Source organism: Mauremys reevesii, linkage group 18 (assembly GCF_016161935.1).
Source record: "Mauremys reevesii isolate NIE-2019 linkage group 18, ASM1616193v1, whole genome shotgun sequence".
Lineage (NCBI taxonomy): Eukaryota > Metazoa > Chordata > Testudines > Geoemydidae > Mauremys > Mauremys reevesii.
The window spans coordinates 2,789,993-2,805,825 of record NC_052640.1 but is presented as its reverse complement, the minus strand read 5'-3'; the positions used below and the strand labels follow the sequence as shown (position 1 = coordinate 2,805,825).

The 15,833-nt window shown below is 39.3% G+C and overlaps 1 protein-coding gene across 2 annotated transcripts in view; it reads left to right on the top strand.

The window, feature by feature from the left end:
- GRK3 (G protein-coupled receptor kinase 3) overlaps window positions 1–15,833 on the top strand; it is a 121,700-nt gene that overhangs the window by 31,116 nt on the left and 74,751 nt on the right. The gene's annotated exons all lie outside the window — the stretch shown is intronic.

Genomic DNA, 15,833 nt, shown 5'->3' with positions numbered 1-15,833 from the left:
GCAGGGCAATTGCTCAGGCTTCGGCTTCAGCCCCGGGTGGCAGGGCCCTGGGCTTCAGCCCCATGCAGTGGAGCTTCGGCTTTCCACCCTGGGCCCCAGCAAGTCTAACACTGGGCCTACTTGGCAAACCCCCTGAAACCTGCTCGTGGGCCCCAGACGGCCATGGACTCCTGGCTGAGAACTGCTGATATAGTAAACTATGGACCGGACTTAAAAGAATGGTTGAACGTTGTTTAAGGTTGAAGAATTATAATTATCTATTGGCAGCCATTTCTGGGCCATTGAGTGAAAGATTGGAACTGTGAAGACCAAGAGTTTTGTATTCCTCTCATCTCTCAGTACTTCTGTTGCAGTCCAGATATATGGTATATACCAACAAATCAACCTTGTTACTCCCAAAGATCATGGAGCTTCCTCTGTGCCAGCATGTATCCCACACATGCTGTCTGTGGCACCTCTTAGGGTAAAGAAGTTTTCTGGACCACTGGTGGCTTTGGCACCACCCAGTTGGTGGATTTCATCTGATTACTTTCCTTCTGAGCTCAGAGTCTTTCGGACAGTCAGCACTTGTTCTCTCACTGTTAATCATCAAATCCAAATGATAGCTGCTGCTAAACCACATACTGTTTATTTAAGAAAGAAAGAAAGAAAAACGATTACTGCTAAATAAGAGTAAAGAAATACACTTGCTGTTACTCAGATATAGATACACTAAGGGAAAGCTGGTTGGGAAAAAGAATGTTACAGATTGTTTAACAGTTTTCTACTCCAACCGAAAGTATTGGACTGCAGAACAAACAGATCCTCCTTTTGACAGTACTAATGCCTGTTTATGTGGCTCAGTTTAGCACTTCCCTTTCTGAATAATTGTTGTAATGTTGCATAGCAGGGGCAGAATATAAACAAGGGGATCTTTCAGCAGCACTGCCAAATAGAATGATTTTAATTCTCTACATCAGTATGGTATGAGTCAAATCAGACAGTTAAGGAACCAAGGAAACTTGTATTTGATTGTTCATTTCCAGTCATATGGTTAAATATCTTTTAACTAATAGTCTGTTCCAAAGAACAGTACATGTTGTGACAATTATTTTTAGATATTCTGTTGTTACAGTACTAGTAGATAGTTAACTCTAACCTGAGAAATTAAAAATAGAAGATGTCTTCTTATTTATCATTGGTACTTTGGGAGCATCCAGTCAAAAACTGGACCCCATTGTTCAGTATAAACTCATTAAAGATTAGTCTGTGCCCAAATAGCTTACAGTAGAGTATTCAGACATAAAACTCAATATGTTCAAAAAGATGGGATGCATATTTCAGACATGTTGTGAGATTATATACGTTGCTTTTCCCTCACAGATGCTGCTTATATTATTTACTTTTTTCATCCATGTTAAATACTTGTATCTCTAAACTCTCATCCTTAATTGTGGAGCTTCTAACCAGCTTCTCCATAATAGTAATTTTGCTAGAATGAAGTAGCATGGGGAGAGACAGCATGTCTCTTCTGAAGACAACATTGGAATGAGGGGAAAAGATTAAGGATAAATGTGGGTGTTTTTAACTGAAGAGACTTTAGGTTTTGCTGAAAATACTGTCTTTATTTTGGATGTTCATTTATTTTTTTATTGCTGTTTTCTACCTTGTTTGCTACATTTGTTCTGTTTTTATACATTAACATAATGGTTTATGGTAGAATATACTCATTCTAATACACAATGATGTGAGAATAAAGATAGGATCTGATTGTTAAAAATCTAACAACTCACATCTGGTGTTTATTATTTATTTATTTATTTGGTTGTATTCTGGTTGTGCCTAGAGGCCACAGTTAAAATTGGGCCCCATTATGCTGGACAAACATGTAGCAATTTATCCCTATTCTAAGGAACTTAAAACCTATGTTGAGATGAGGCACAATGAATGTTGCAAATGAAAGTGGAGAGAGGACATAGGAAACCAAAATAAGACCCCATGGTTACATAGGTTACCATTGCACTACTTGGTAGTTCCAGATGGATACAAAAATTAGGTTGTTTTTTTTAGTAAGTTAATATCAACTATCCCTGATTGACTGACCCCAACTACCATTGGTAGGCTGGTTTCTTGTAAGCAGAGGTGGGTCGCAGCAGTGGCAGCATCTTACAGCCCAGGACGGGTTTGGAGGAGGAGAGACCCATGTCCTCACAGATGCATTCACTGTGCGTGTACCACGTGTAAGAGCAGTGTAGAAGAACGCAGAGACGGTTGTGAGCGAAGATTGGTGGATGAGGTTGGCGTTGTTGACTGGCTGGAGGAGGTAGATAAAGGGCAGGAGTGGACAAGCAGGAAAGGGCAGAGTTGTGAAGGACCTTGTGAATGTAATATTTGTTTTACATTTGAACATATGGTAAGAACATACAAGAAACACTTTGAATTGTTATAATGCATGACATTGTCAATGTGCTTCAATTCTATGTAGAGTTAAAACCATATTGTCCTCTTCACTGACCCTGCCTGCCCCCCAGCCATAGATGATGAAACCCTGTTTTAATGACAGCACTGCTAAGTGTAATAGTACATAAAAGGTTGTTACAAGGAGGAGGGAGAAACATTGTTCTTCTTAATTTCTGAGGACAGGACAAGAAGCAATGGGCTTAAATTGCAGCAAGGGAGGTTTAGGTTGGACATTAGGAAAAACTTCCTAACTGTCAGAGTGGTTAAGCACTGGAATAAATTGCCTAGGGAGGTGGTGGAATCTCCATGATTGGGGATTTTTAAGAGCAGGTTGGACAAACACCTGTCAGGGATGGGCTAGATAATACTGAGTCCTGCCTTGAGTGCAGGGGACTGGACTGGAGACCTCTCGAGGTCCCTTCCAGTTTTATGATTTCTATGAATACGGAGCTGGGGGATTAGAGAGCTGCTGTGAAGGGACAGACCCTTTGCAGATATCCTTAGTGCATAGATTCTAAGGTGGGACAGGACCTTTATGATTCTCTAGCTTGATCTCTGGCATAGAATAAGCCATAGATTTCATCCAGTGATTCCTGCAGCTAGCCCAACAGATTGTGGTTGAACTGGAGCATATCCAGCCTTGGATTTAAAGACTCTCATTGAAGGAGAATTTACCATATTCCTTGATAATTTGTTCAAACGATTAATCATTTTTACTGTTAAAAACGTGCATCTCTTTTTCCAGTTAGAACCTCTCCAACTTTAACATCCAGCCTTTGGTTCTTATTATGCCTTTGTCTGCTAAATTTTAAAGTCCTCTAATAACCGATACCTCCTTCCTGAATAGATAATTGTAGCCCCTAATCAAGTGTTTTTATCTTTTCTTTGATAAACTATATAGATTGAGCTCCTGTAGTCTCTGTCATGTTTCCAGACCACAAATCATTCTTAAGTTGTAATCCATTTCTGCATCCTTTCCAGTTATTAAAGTGTGGAAACCAGAACTGGACACAGTTTTCCAGCACTAGTCCTTGCAATGTCATATACCTAGATAACGTTGCCCCTCTTCTCCCGTTTCATGTTTCCCTTTTAATATGTCTAAGTATTGAGTTAGCTGTTTTAGCCACAAGCGTCACATGGAGCTCATCTACTGTTAACTCTTAGGGTTAAGAGTCACGACTTTTTCTGCGTCACAACTTTCCAAAATACATTCCTGCAGCTTGAAAGTATGATTTGTGTTTTTTGTTTCCAGATGTGTAGCCTTGCAAAGGATCTCAGGGGATCCTTTGGTTTTGGAGGTTGAATCACTTGTTACTTGCACTGGGGGGGACAAAAGAAGAATGTGAAGGAAACTGAGTAAGAACTCCAGGAATATCCAGTCTGCAATGGGGCATTAGCTTCTTCAGGGATGGGATGGCCCTAAACATTTAAAGGGTGTGCTTAAATTAGTGTCTCTACTTCAGTTTTTATGGAGGAAAATAAGTTGCTTCATTTGCTTTAAACTGCACTGGGCACCTCTAGGATCGTGGGATTCTTGTTTGACTGCTGTTTGATCTTAAACTCAATAGGAACTTGAACAATGAGTTTAAGAGAACACACAGATGATGTATCCAGCTAGAAAGCTGTTATACCAGCATTTAATTAAGTAGCCAATCTGTTGTGCCAGGCACAAGTTACTTCCTGTGTAATACCAGCTTCATGGGGAAGTACAGTGTGTATCTAAGTGAAATGAATAACCACCTTTAACTAGTTTTCTCATTACCACATCCTGTTTGCTACACAACAAGTAGATTGTGTCTTCACTGGAAATAGACACTTTTCCAGTTCTCAAATGATTAGTTATAATTCATAAATAGAATCTATTTTGCTATGCTTGATTATTAAAATGGTATTTTAATTTATTTTTGCATTATATTTTACTGTTGATCATGCACACTTGTAAAAATTGTTTTATTCAAGTTCTGATTCTGTAGTTGACATATGCAGCACGTGTATTTTCTAAGAGTAAGAGATTTTAAATTAGGCAATAATTTGGAACAAATGCGATATACACTTACACTGCAGCAAATCTAAAGAAGGGCAGTATTGATCTTTCTTATCAGTGCAGCCTAATAGTAGATAGAAGATAATGTTGGTAAACTAGAGGCTCTGGGTATGGTAGAATACAGAGCCTTTCAGCTCTTGGTCACTGATTTGGATCTGGTTCGCATCTGTCTATCGAGTAGTTTGTTTAGATGCTGGTGGTACTTAACAGTTTCCATTAAAACACTTCATTCACAGTTGCTTGTAATTTTCTGTAATAACCTTTTGAGATGAAATTTCCATGTTTGGCTTTTTATGGATAATTTGAGCAAAACCAGGTTAGTTGTTTTGGAACTTGATCATAGTATAATACTTACCCTTTTCACATTGTTAAAATAAGCTCTCGCATTTTCCCTTTGGCTTTAGGGTTAAACCTGATTTCCACCCCATCTCTGTTGTCTAGTACACAGATGGATAAACATTAAACCTACTGCATGTCAGTAGTCCCAGTGAGAAATACGTTTGCTTAATTGCAGAAAATGTGGTTGTCATTTATTAATTTACATGAACATTTTCTTCCGTTTTGCATTACCTTCCTTTCTGTTAGGAGGACTGTTCTTTCTAGGACTGATTCACTTGGCTGTTCTTTGTGTTATCTTATGTTCAGCTTTCTCCGTATTGGAGCTCTATTCTAGGTTAAGAATTCTGCCATCTGTCTCAGTGGTTCTTCCCACACATTCATGTCTGTTTTGGATCCTTTAGGAATTTCATATCATATTAACTCCCTTCAAGAGTGCTAGAGCTCAGGGTGATTATTCTAGTTTATGGTGGCTTTTCAGAGCAAAGTAGTGTTAATTCATCTTAAGATCAGTGTACAGACAGGCCTTGCAGCTGTGTGAATGGACTCTGTAGTACAAGATCTTCCCATCAGCTGTCTGCCATGAGCAGGAAGTAAACTTGCTGCTGAGAAATCCTCCCCGCCCTTTCAATATGGGAGCAAAATGTGGTGCAATCCCCTAGGTATCTAAATATAACACGTTTTGAAGACTCCCTCCCTAGTACATTATTTAAGCCCTTGTTTAATGTAAGCATGAAATCTGTGTGCCAGTGGCATTTTGAACTAATTAAATAATCCTCTGAAGAAAGAGCAGTGAGAGCAATAAAACTTGGTTGTAAGACAAAAACACCTGAGTTTTTAGCTAAGTAAACAAGGAGTGCATATAAAATATTTAATTTCTAGGCATTTTAGGTTGGTGAGTTTTTATGAATATATTTTTGTGTTTTTTTTTTTAAATAATTTTGATATTGGTGGGGGTAGATTGCAAGTTGCCATAGAAATAGAATATAATACTGTACTGTCTGTTGAGCCATTAACATTGATACTTTCACTTTGAACAGCCTGTAAAACTTGTGCAAGAGGTGATCTGTCCAGACATATTTAAATATATGAAAACTTGCTGTTCCATTGATTTTATTACATTTTCATCAGTTATTTGGTATGTTAAAGAAAAATATGTCTGGTGTATGTGCAGTGCTGTGACAGTTGCTTTATTGTGTTATTACTGATTAGTTGCAGTCTCATTGTTTTAGAAAACACAAAAATATTGTGTAGTTCAACCCATTTGGTTAAAAGTTGATTCATAAAGTAGAAACAATAAAGATTATTTATTGAAAAAGCTGGTTTCAGATCAGCCAATATGTATACATTAGCTAATTATACTTCTTGCTGGCTGGCATAAATTTCTTCTGGTGTACAGCTATAAAAGTTATTTCTCCATGAAAAATCCTGAGGGTAGATGAAATGTGGCTAATTGGGAGAATTTCTTATACCGTCTAACTTGGTTCATTACATCTCTTTCAAGGGTTGGACACGGAGAAAACACCATACTTAGATGTTTTATAAAGAATATTGTTGGCGCTTGAGTGCCTGGTACCATTCGTTTATATAAGTACTTTTACCTGTGCATAATTTTAAGGTGGAAAAAAGGCCTGCTTTTGTCTGTCCAGAGTTAAATAACATCTGAAACCAACCTATAAAATGTTTTAATTCATTCTATTTTTTTCATTATAAATAATTTAGATCTTGCTTTATCAGGCTGCAGCCTGAACCTTTTCTTGTTAAATAATAGAATGATTCATCAGCTGAGGTCTATATCAAATCTGCACTTTTATATATAACAGAAGATAATATAGAAACTGGTGTTCAGTAGAACCCGTATACAGTATAGTTTTGGGAAGAATAATGTCATATAAAGAAAAAGGGGAAAAACGTGTATCTCAGCAGAGCAGCCTAATTATACAACATTTCTTTTGTACTGTCAAGACTTCTGAGTGGACAGGAAGCTTTGAACACTAGAAGTAGGCTATTTTCTTCTCATGGAGAAATTAGTGGGTACACATACAGGAGTAATAAATGATGTAAATCAGCCTGGTGATTTTTTTTTTAAAAGTTTCCGCTGCATTGTCTTTGGTGAGAGATCTGAGGTACAATTGACCTGGAGTAAGTGACTGGTTCTTTGGGACTAGGAGTAACCTGAATATTGTGATTTTTGGTGTAAGGGAGGGGCCATCTGTCACAAAGGCAAGTTTGCCTGGGTGGCAGGATGTTCAAGGGGACTCTGTGACTCCATGTTAAGGCTGTTATAGTGCCTGAGGAGTTCATTCTTGATATTTAGTTGGTGAAATGTAAGCATAGAACACACAACCAATTTGGAGTTTGAGCCCTGGTTTGAAGCAGTCTGCCAAGAGGAGACTTTGTTAGCAGTGCCTGCTCATCCTGTGCATGCTTCCTACACATCTTCATGCCCTGTACTGAGGCTATATAGGGCTGTGCACGTGAACCACCCTCAGTTCCTTCTCAGCTGCCTTGAGATGGAGTTTAGTGTGTGCCTATTTTCCACTTTAGTGATAGAATATAGTATATACTGTTAGTTTATAGGATACTCAGTAGTTGAAACTGCTGTTCCCACTTTCCTTTTCCCCCCTAAAAAAAAAGTTGTTTTTTCCCCCTTTATTGAGGAGTCAATTTTTTTTCCTGTATCTGGGATGTTGGTCTCCCTGAATTTTTAAAGGTGCCTTTCCTGCCAAGAAGCTGTTCCCATCAGCAGTGGGCATTCTCAGGGTATTCATTGCTTGGGAGACTCGCATATCTGCAGCAAGTGCGAGGTTTGCAATTCTTTTAAGAGACTATCCCATAAAAAGAGGGATATTAAGTACAAACTATTAACATTGGAACAAGTCTTAAGACTGGCTTTGGACCTGGGCCCAGACCCTCTAGTTCTGTTATCAACAGCACCCCCTACATTCAAGTGTGCCAATAAAAAATACGACATCCTGGCCAGGGATTCTGAGTTTTCATTTGCACACCCGGCACCAAACTCTCTTGTCATGGGTGCAGTTAATGAAAGGGAGAGACAGTATATTCCATAAGCCATCCCATCTTACAGGGACCAGGAGCAACTGGATCTTTTTGGTCATAAAAGCTACTGTTCGATGATATTACAGTTCAGGATAATGACTTAGAGTCCATTCCACTAGGGCACAAGTGATCTCTGCGTCTTCCTTGCTGAGCATCCCTATGATAGCAAAGCAGCCACTTGGAGTTCCATAGAGACCTTCACCAAACACTGCTCCTTGGTAGAAGCATTGAGAGTGGGTCCTACTTTTGGCAGAGCTGTATTGCAATCTGTTTTTAGATAGACTCTGAGCACCTACCTCTGTGTGTTAGATTGCTGCTTGTGAGTCTGCAAGAATCTAATATAAATATGGACAGTGTTAAAGAAGAAAGAAAAGTTACTTACCTGTACAGTAGTTGGAATTCTTTGAGATGTTGTCCAGTATTCCATGACCTGCCCCCTTTCACTGCTAGTATGGAGTCTTGTTACCAACTGGATTCTAGCAAAGGACCTGAATGATGGTTGGATCTACATCACGATTTATGCATTTGGGATGGAAGCAGAAGAGCACTCAGGGCACATGCATGGTCCCAACAGATGCTGCTGACCGAAAGACTCCAATCAGAACTGCGTGGGCACCAAGTGTGGGATATACACGTGAACAGCACCTCTCAAAGAGCTCCAGTTACTGGGCAGGTGAGTCACTTTATTTGTTTAGGCGTCTTGCAATTTATGCATGTGATGGCGGCTCCAGCAATGGCAGCTCCTGGGAGATTCTCCTCTTTCCATGGCAGCAGTTCCAGCAGATATTCTTCTGACAACAGTGGGTCCTTTGGAATCCCCTTATGGCCACGCCAGTGGCAGCAGGGCCCTTAGTGGCCCCTCCTGGTCTTCTGTAATGTGTGTGGGAGTAATGTCCAGCTAAGTGCTTTAAGGTATCCTGGCTGGAGCCACGCACAAGGAGATGTAAATAGCAGTATTTAGCTTGCTGGCTCTCCACACACCAGCATTCAAGGGCTCCATGAGCCCCAGTTTGGGAACCTCTGCACTAAAATGTTGTGAACTGTGCTCATTCTATTGCAGGGTGACTTTCCATGTCAAGGACAAAGGTGTGTTAAATGCCTTATTTTCCACCCACTTGAGTTAGCTTGCTTTTTTTGAACCCCTTTCCGAATGGATTTCCATCTTGCGTATAAAACATTGAATGATATCGTAAACTCTGATGATTTTTGCTATAGTCAGTCCTGTAATCAGAAAACAGTTGCACGGTCATAAAGCTTTTAATCCATGTATCTCAAAGCACTTCGCAAGGACTAATTAAGCCTCAGAACACCACTGTGAGGTAGGTAAGTATTAGTTTTATGCATCTGCAATGTACTATAATTAAGGCTGCGAGTTTGTCACAGAGGTCATGGAAGTCACGGATTCCGTGACTTTCCGTGACTTTTGCGGTGGCCGGTGTGCTTGTCTTAGGGGCAGCTCAGGCAGCCCCTGTGCCAGGCGCACCAGCTGCTGCTGGGGCAGTCTCAGGCCCCCGTGCCCCCTCCAGCAGAAGAGTTTGAATTTGGGAGGGGAGGTGCGGAGCCAGGTAGGGAAGCCTGCTGGCTCTGCCAACCTGCCCCCCACCAGCACCAGTGGGGGTCCCAGCCCATCCCCTCCCCCAGCACCAGCGGGGGTCCTGGGCAGCACCCCACTCCCTGCCTCAACACCAGCACCCGTGGGGCCTCCAGGCAGCCCCCCCATTTTAGTCACTGGTATTTTTAGTAAAAGTCATGGACAGGTTACAGGCTGTGAATATTTGTTTACTGCCCGTGACCTGTCCATGACTTTTACTAAACATACCTGTGACTAAAATGTAGCCTTAACTATATATTAGTTGTATTGAGATTTCCTTCCCTGCCTTACTGTGCATTTACTGATGGGGAAGAAAAAGAACCCCGGGGTACTACTGATGCTATTTGTTTATGTCAGTGGCATAACTCGTTAGTAACAGGAGTAGAGCTCAAATCTCTGAGTTATAAAGTGTATTTGTAGAGTTATAAATTACTGTTACTCTAACTTTTTGTCACTTATTAATATTGGTCTTATAATTTACAACGATTAGGATGTCGCAGGTACCATTGCAAACAGGGGAAGTTAGAAATCTTTGCCTTCTAGACAGTCATTGAGTTTATTCCTGCTTCTGAATCAGGGAACACGTGTTTATTATAAACGTACAAATATTTGATTATGTTTGATGGGACTATAAAGGACTATTGCACAATAAAACTCACAGAAGGACCATAGAGGGTCCAGTAAACTCTGTAAAGCTCATCTGGCAGAAGAACCAACTTGTACTCATCTTGGGGTGAAATAAGGGACATGACCCCAAATCCTAAGGATCCTCAAGATTCAGTAGAAACAGAGCACTAGCTTCACATACTGTAGGAACGTTCCTCTATCCTTCCTTGCCCTCTTCTACTGACAGAGTTCTGCTTCTGCGGTGTATGAATGAAGAGGTGAAGTCAAAAGCACAGAGCAGGAGTTAATATTTTTAGATGCTTTAACTTTTTCACAGATATTTTCTTGAAGAAGGGGAATATGTTGAGGGACTGCTACCTGTTTCTGAACCTTCCATTTGCAGCAGTTCTCATCTGCCCCCCAAGTCACAGAGTTCTGATTGTGCAAGAGAGAGGGTCTTCAAAGATTCATCTGCCAGAACCACTATGGTTTTTTCCTCCCCATTCCACTCTCCTTTACTATCTTCACCCATGTAAGTACCGTCCACAGGCAAATTGAGTTTATTATTGGGTATTAGCCATACAATAGTGTATCTTGGATAAAGAAAGGTATGTCAGAAGCCACTGGATGTTTTATAAGGTCCTTACGATATTAAACCACCAGTACTAAGGAGAATGCTGGTTTCAGGAATCTGTAGAAAACAGCCTTGTGTTGTGAAATTGTTTAATCTCTCCATTAAAACATCATTTAGTACTAAAAATAAAGCAGAACAGATGTAGCCTCTTTCTAAGAAGCAGCTGCAATCTCTTACTTAGAAAGTTTTCCATGTTCCTGTTCTTTTTTATGGCCTTGTACTTTTTTCACTTTTTCATTCCCCCCCTCAAAAAAAGTACACCGCTTTGTATATCTTAAAAATTATAATTATGATACGTGGACATAGATTAGAGTATTTCAGAGTACATATATTTTTCATTGAATTATAGGAGTGCGTTCTAGAACTAGATAAATTCATGGAGAATAGGTCCATCAATGGCTATTAGCCAGGATGGGCAGGGATGGTGTCCCTTGCCTCTGTTTGTCAGAAGCTGGGAATGGGCGACAGGGGATGGATCACTTGATGATTCCCTGTTCTGTTCATTCCCTCTGGGGCACCTGGCATTGGCCAATGTCGGAAGACAGGATGTGGGTTAGATGGGCCTTTGGTCTGACCCAGTATGGCTGTTCTTATGTTCTTTAGAAAACCATCTGACTCATGTATGTGCTTTAAATGTTTTTTAAAAAATTTACATAGTTAAATACAATATATATTTCTAAATTTGAAGCATGCCAATCTGTGTCTGTTTTACTATGAAAAGAAATAAATACTAAACAAAATGAGTTATTTTGAGAAACATCAGTTCTCTACTATCAATACTTTCTTTTCACAGTCACATAAATAAAGGCAAGAGTATATTTGTCTGTCAGTTCAGTGCCTCTCAGGTGTACGTGATCATTTTAGATTCCAATTTACCTTTAGCAAATCCAGAACTGGTGTTACGTCATCGTGTATTTGTCAACAACAAATGATGAAAGGAGATAAATTGGACTGTTACCCATTTCTCCACAGTAACATCAATGCCTGGGGTGCAGGGAGACAACTGACAAAATAACAAGAATGGGATTATTTGAGTACTGTAAATTAATGTGAAAATGGGGATTTCATGTTTCGCATTTATTTGCTATTAAAAAAATTATTCATATTTCTTGAGGTGACACTTAGTAAAGGAATTTGACTCATATTCTCTGTAACAACCGAATAGCTGAAATGAAATGCCTTGATATGAATATAGTTGTCTTTTTAAAGTGCGCGGTGTTTACATCTTTTTTCAATCACACAATTTAGTTGTCATTACAAAACAAACCTTAACACTCTAGTTAGATGCTTTCTTTCTTCTGTAGATCAGTTATTTTTCTTTCACATCTTCAGCGTTGAATTAATCTTTGATATTTAGCCTTTCCTATGTATGTGGATCTCCTTTTTCAAGCCTTTGGAATTCTGCGCATGGCAGGGAAAGCAGAATATGAAAGGTATGTGTTACAGTGAGGTTCAGAGAGAATACCCCCTTTCTCCCCAATTCTGTCATTTTCATACATTTTTTAAAAGACAACCTATGATATGTGTGATATGAAAAGCGGCAAATCCTGAAGCTCTTATTCAGATTATGGGGTTTTTTGAGACAAGCTCTGAGGGACTTCAGTGGGAATTTGAGTGAACAAAGTCTGAGCACATACATTGGGATTTTGGTTTTAAGTGAGTCACAGCTGCACATTGGAAATGCAGCACATTTTCGTTTTCTTTGGAAATCCTTTTCTCATTTGAATTACGGTGTCAGCACAGATGCTTTGACGGCTGTCTTTCTGAACCTGTTGGAAGAACTAAAAGCTAAGCTGCGGTCATTGGATGTGGAAAGCAATTTAGTGTAGTCAGTCATTTGAAATTTAGATTGCACAATTTACATCAGGTACTTGCAGCAGAAAACAGCTTTACTCTACCTACATCTCTCTGGAGCAGAAAAATCAATAATCTCCATATGTTGCTATAATAGGTTCCAAAAAAGAATCCCTAGTCCTCTAGCCAACACATTAAAATATGCTATGATATACATTTCCCAAATTCTGTATTCATTGTCTTGTTCAATTTGTATAATAGGTAAAAAACAGCTTTTCTGCTGCTCTGTGCTCTCTGTATGCAGAATTTTGAAGGCATACTCAAACACATAGTAAATGAGTGACTAACACAGTTTATTAATATGCCCGTTGGGAGCTTACAGTTTGTTAAAAATGTATTCAAAGGTATATTTGCAAATAGTGATTTTTCTTTACAATACAACTTGAAACATTCTTTTTGTCTTTATTGATTTCTGCAGAGACATAAGCTAAACAAGCTATCTGGATAACTCTCTTTGATTAATTTGAGTCCAGTTCTGTGTTATGCTATACAGATTCTTATGCTGCCCTCATCACTGTAGTATCTGAATGCCTGCCAGTAGTACATTAACCAACATGACTAACATCAGTCATGTCATCCATTATTTCTCCCCTCCTCTTCCTAGGGGCAGAGTGCTCTGTGTAGCTGTGTTTTGAGTGTTGAGTTGTTTATTTTTTACTATTTTTATTTCAATTTTTAAAAAAGTTGTGCATGCAGCTCTGTGTTTATATTAGAGAAAGCAAGTTGAAGAAAATACGCACTAGAAAATATGCACTGGGGAATAATCCTGTACTGGCAGGAGAATAGCTTAATATGCCCCAACAGGTCTTTTCCATCTCTCTTTGTTATGGCATTGGGTCTCCACAGTTTGGGGTAGGAGTTGTGCATTTTAATAGTAAACGCTCCAGAAATTCATGCTATTGAAAGGTTCCAAGCTATTGAAGAGCAGAGCCAAAAGCAAGTTTTATATATAAAAGATAAGTTAAATCTGCCTTCCTTCCAGTTAGAAATAACAGTGGAAGATGATTTCATATACTAACTGGGTTTATACATTGGCTGCTTATGTTTTCATCCAATTTTAATGTTAAATGTTATGTGCTTAAATTCTAGTTTTACTTGGGATTTTTTTCAAGAGTGCTCTTTTGTTTTTATTTATTATTTTATATCCATGGAGGCAGTTTAGTTAGCACTGGGAACCAACTTGATGTTATTTTTGTTTTATTAATTTGCGGTCATTGATTTACTGGGAAGATACTATATCAGCATTTTGGACCAAATTCAACCCTGCTTCCAATTAATGGAGTTGTGTGCATTTATATTGGGGCTGAATTTGGTCCTTTGTTAACAGTTTGTGACTGATTTACATAGCCAGTTTTGTCTCTTTCTGCTTTAGGAAGATTTCTTGTTGTTCATAAAATCATAGAATATCAGGGTTGGAAGGGACCTCAGGAGGTCATCTAGTCCAACCCCCTGCTCAAAGCAGGACCAATCCCAACTAAATCATCCCAGCCAGGGCTTTGTCAAGCCGGGCCTTAAAAACTTCTAAGGATGGAGATTCCACCACCTCCCTAGGTAACCCATTCCAGTGCTTCACCACTCTCCTAGTGAAATAGTGTTTCCTAATATCCAACCTAGACCTCTCACTGCAACTTGAGACCATTGCTCCTTGTTCTGTCATCTGCCACCACTGAGAACAGCCTACCTCCATCCTCTTTGGAACCCCCCTTCAGGTAGCCGAAGGCTGCTATCAAATCCCCCCTCACTCTTCTCTTCTGCAGACTAAATAACCCCCCGTTCTGTAGCCCGATTTCAGAAACTTTGGGTGAAATCCTGATTCCAGGAAAATCAATGGCAAAACTCCCAGTGACTTCAACAGAGCAAGGATTTTACCCTTTATTATTTGTTCTTGATTGGAATCAGGAAATGTGAGACTGGACGTCAGGTACAGTTTATAATTACCCTAACCCTGTAATTAATAGATCCATTGCTGCCCCAACCTTGCCAGGGCCTCTATATTTAGGAGCTTACTATCGTTTATATCTGGTTATCAACTCTATTTTTGTTATACTAAAGCACACATCCCCCTATGAAGTTACCATGTGGTTTCCATGCCTTCCATTCTACTTTGTTCATCACTCCCCTCTAGCTGCTTGACAGATAATCTTGGATACCTTGAGGTGGGTTACCGTGGATATGCAGTGATTTTGTGACAGGCTGTGAGCTCTTCTCAAGCAGCTATGGACTGGCACGTTTATTCACTGGATGTTTAACATATTTGATTTATTTTATTTTCTCTTAGTAATTTTGTATCCAATCCTCTGCAAACGCCACTGCTTTACATAATCTTGCTTCTTTTTAGCTGTAATGCTGCTAAACTCTTGTGTTCTAACATGACTTCTATGGACCTTATCCTGCTACCCTTACTCATGCTGAGTATTATCTTACTCCACAGAAAGTCCTATTGAAAACAACTATTAATGGAGGAAGGTATTACTCAATATGATTAAGAATGGGAGAACTGGGCCTTACTTTGCAAATATGTACCATTTTTGCTAGACATTTAATTGTCATTAAGATGAGCTGTTTCCTTTATGATCTCTGTAATCGACATCCCCTTTGCTGTTTTTTTTAAAGATATTGTCTCCTTTCCGCTTTTCACTTATACAATGGTGGGGTATATTTAAGATTGAAGATATCTTCTCATTTTAAGCCTAATAATCAAAGCACACACTCTTAACTTTATCAATACCGATCTACTTTCAATTTCATATGCCACATTTCATCCCAGTGGACAAACTGGAGATTCCAGCAGAGGGCAATGAAAATGATTAGGGGGCTGGGACACATGACTTATGAGGAGAGGCTGAGGGAATAGTAATTTCAGGTAAAGAGAAAATCTATCAAATTCCTCCATATGTGATTTACAAATCATAGGTCGATTGAAGAAAGTCCAATGTAAGATAGACATAGAAGTGTGCAATGTGTGTGAAGGGGAAACAAGTGTCTTGGAAAGCCAGAAGTCATTTGAACAGTATCTCAGCATTTCTGTGGAAACAGTTCCTGCATTCTGTGCCATCTGACAACTTGTCAGAGCTGGTTGATATTTTGTGCATAAATATAAGAGAGAAATATTTTCCAAAGACTTTAGGTTATGAAAACATTATTTAGAGAGTGGAAATGTGGAGCCATATGATATTGTACTCCTATATATATTGTTAATGTGGTCTGTATTTTAAGTAACAACAGGAAAGGGAGAAAAACATGCATTGTACTTTTTGCTCCTAACAGAC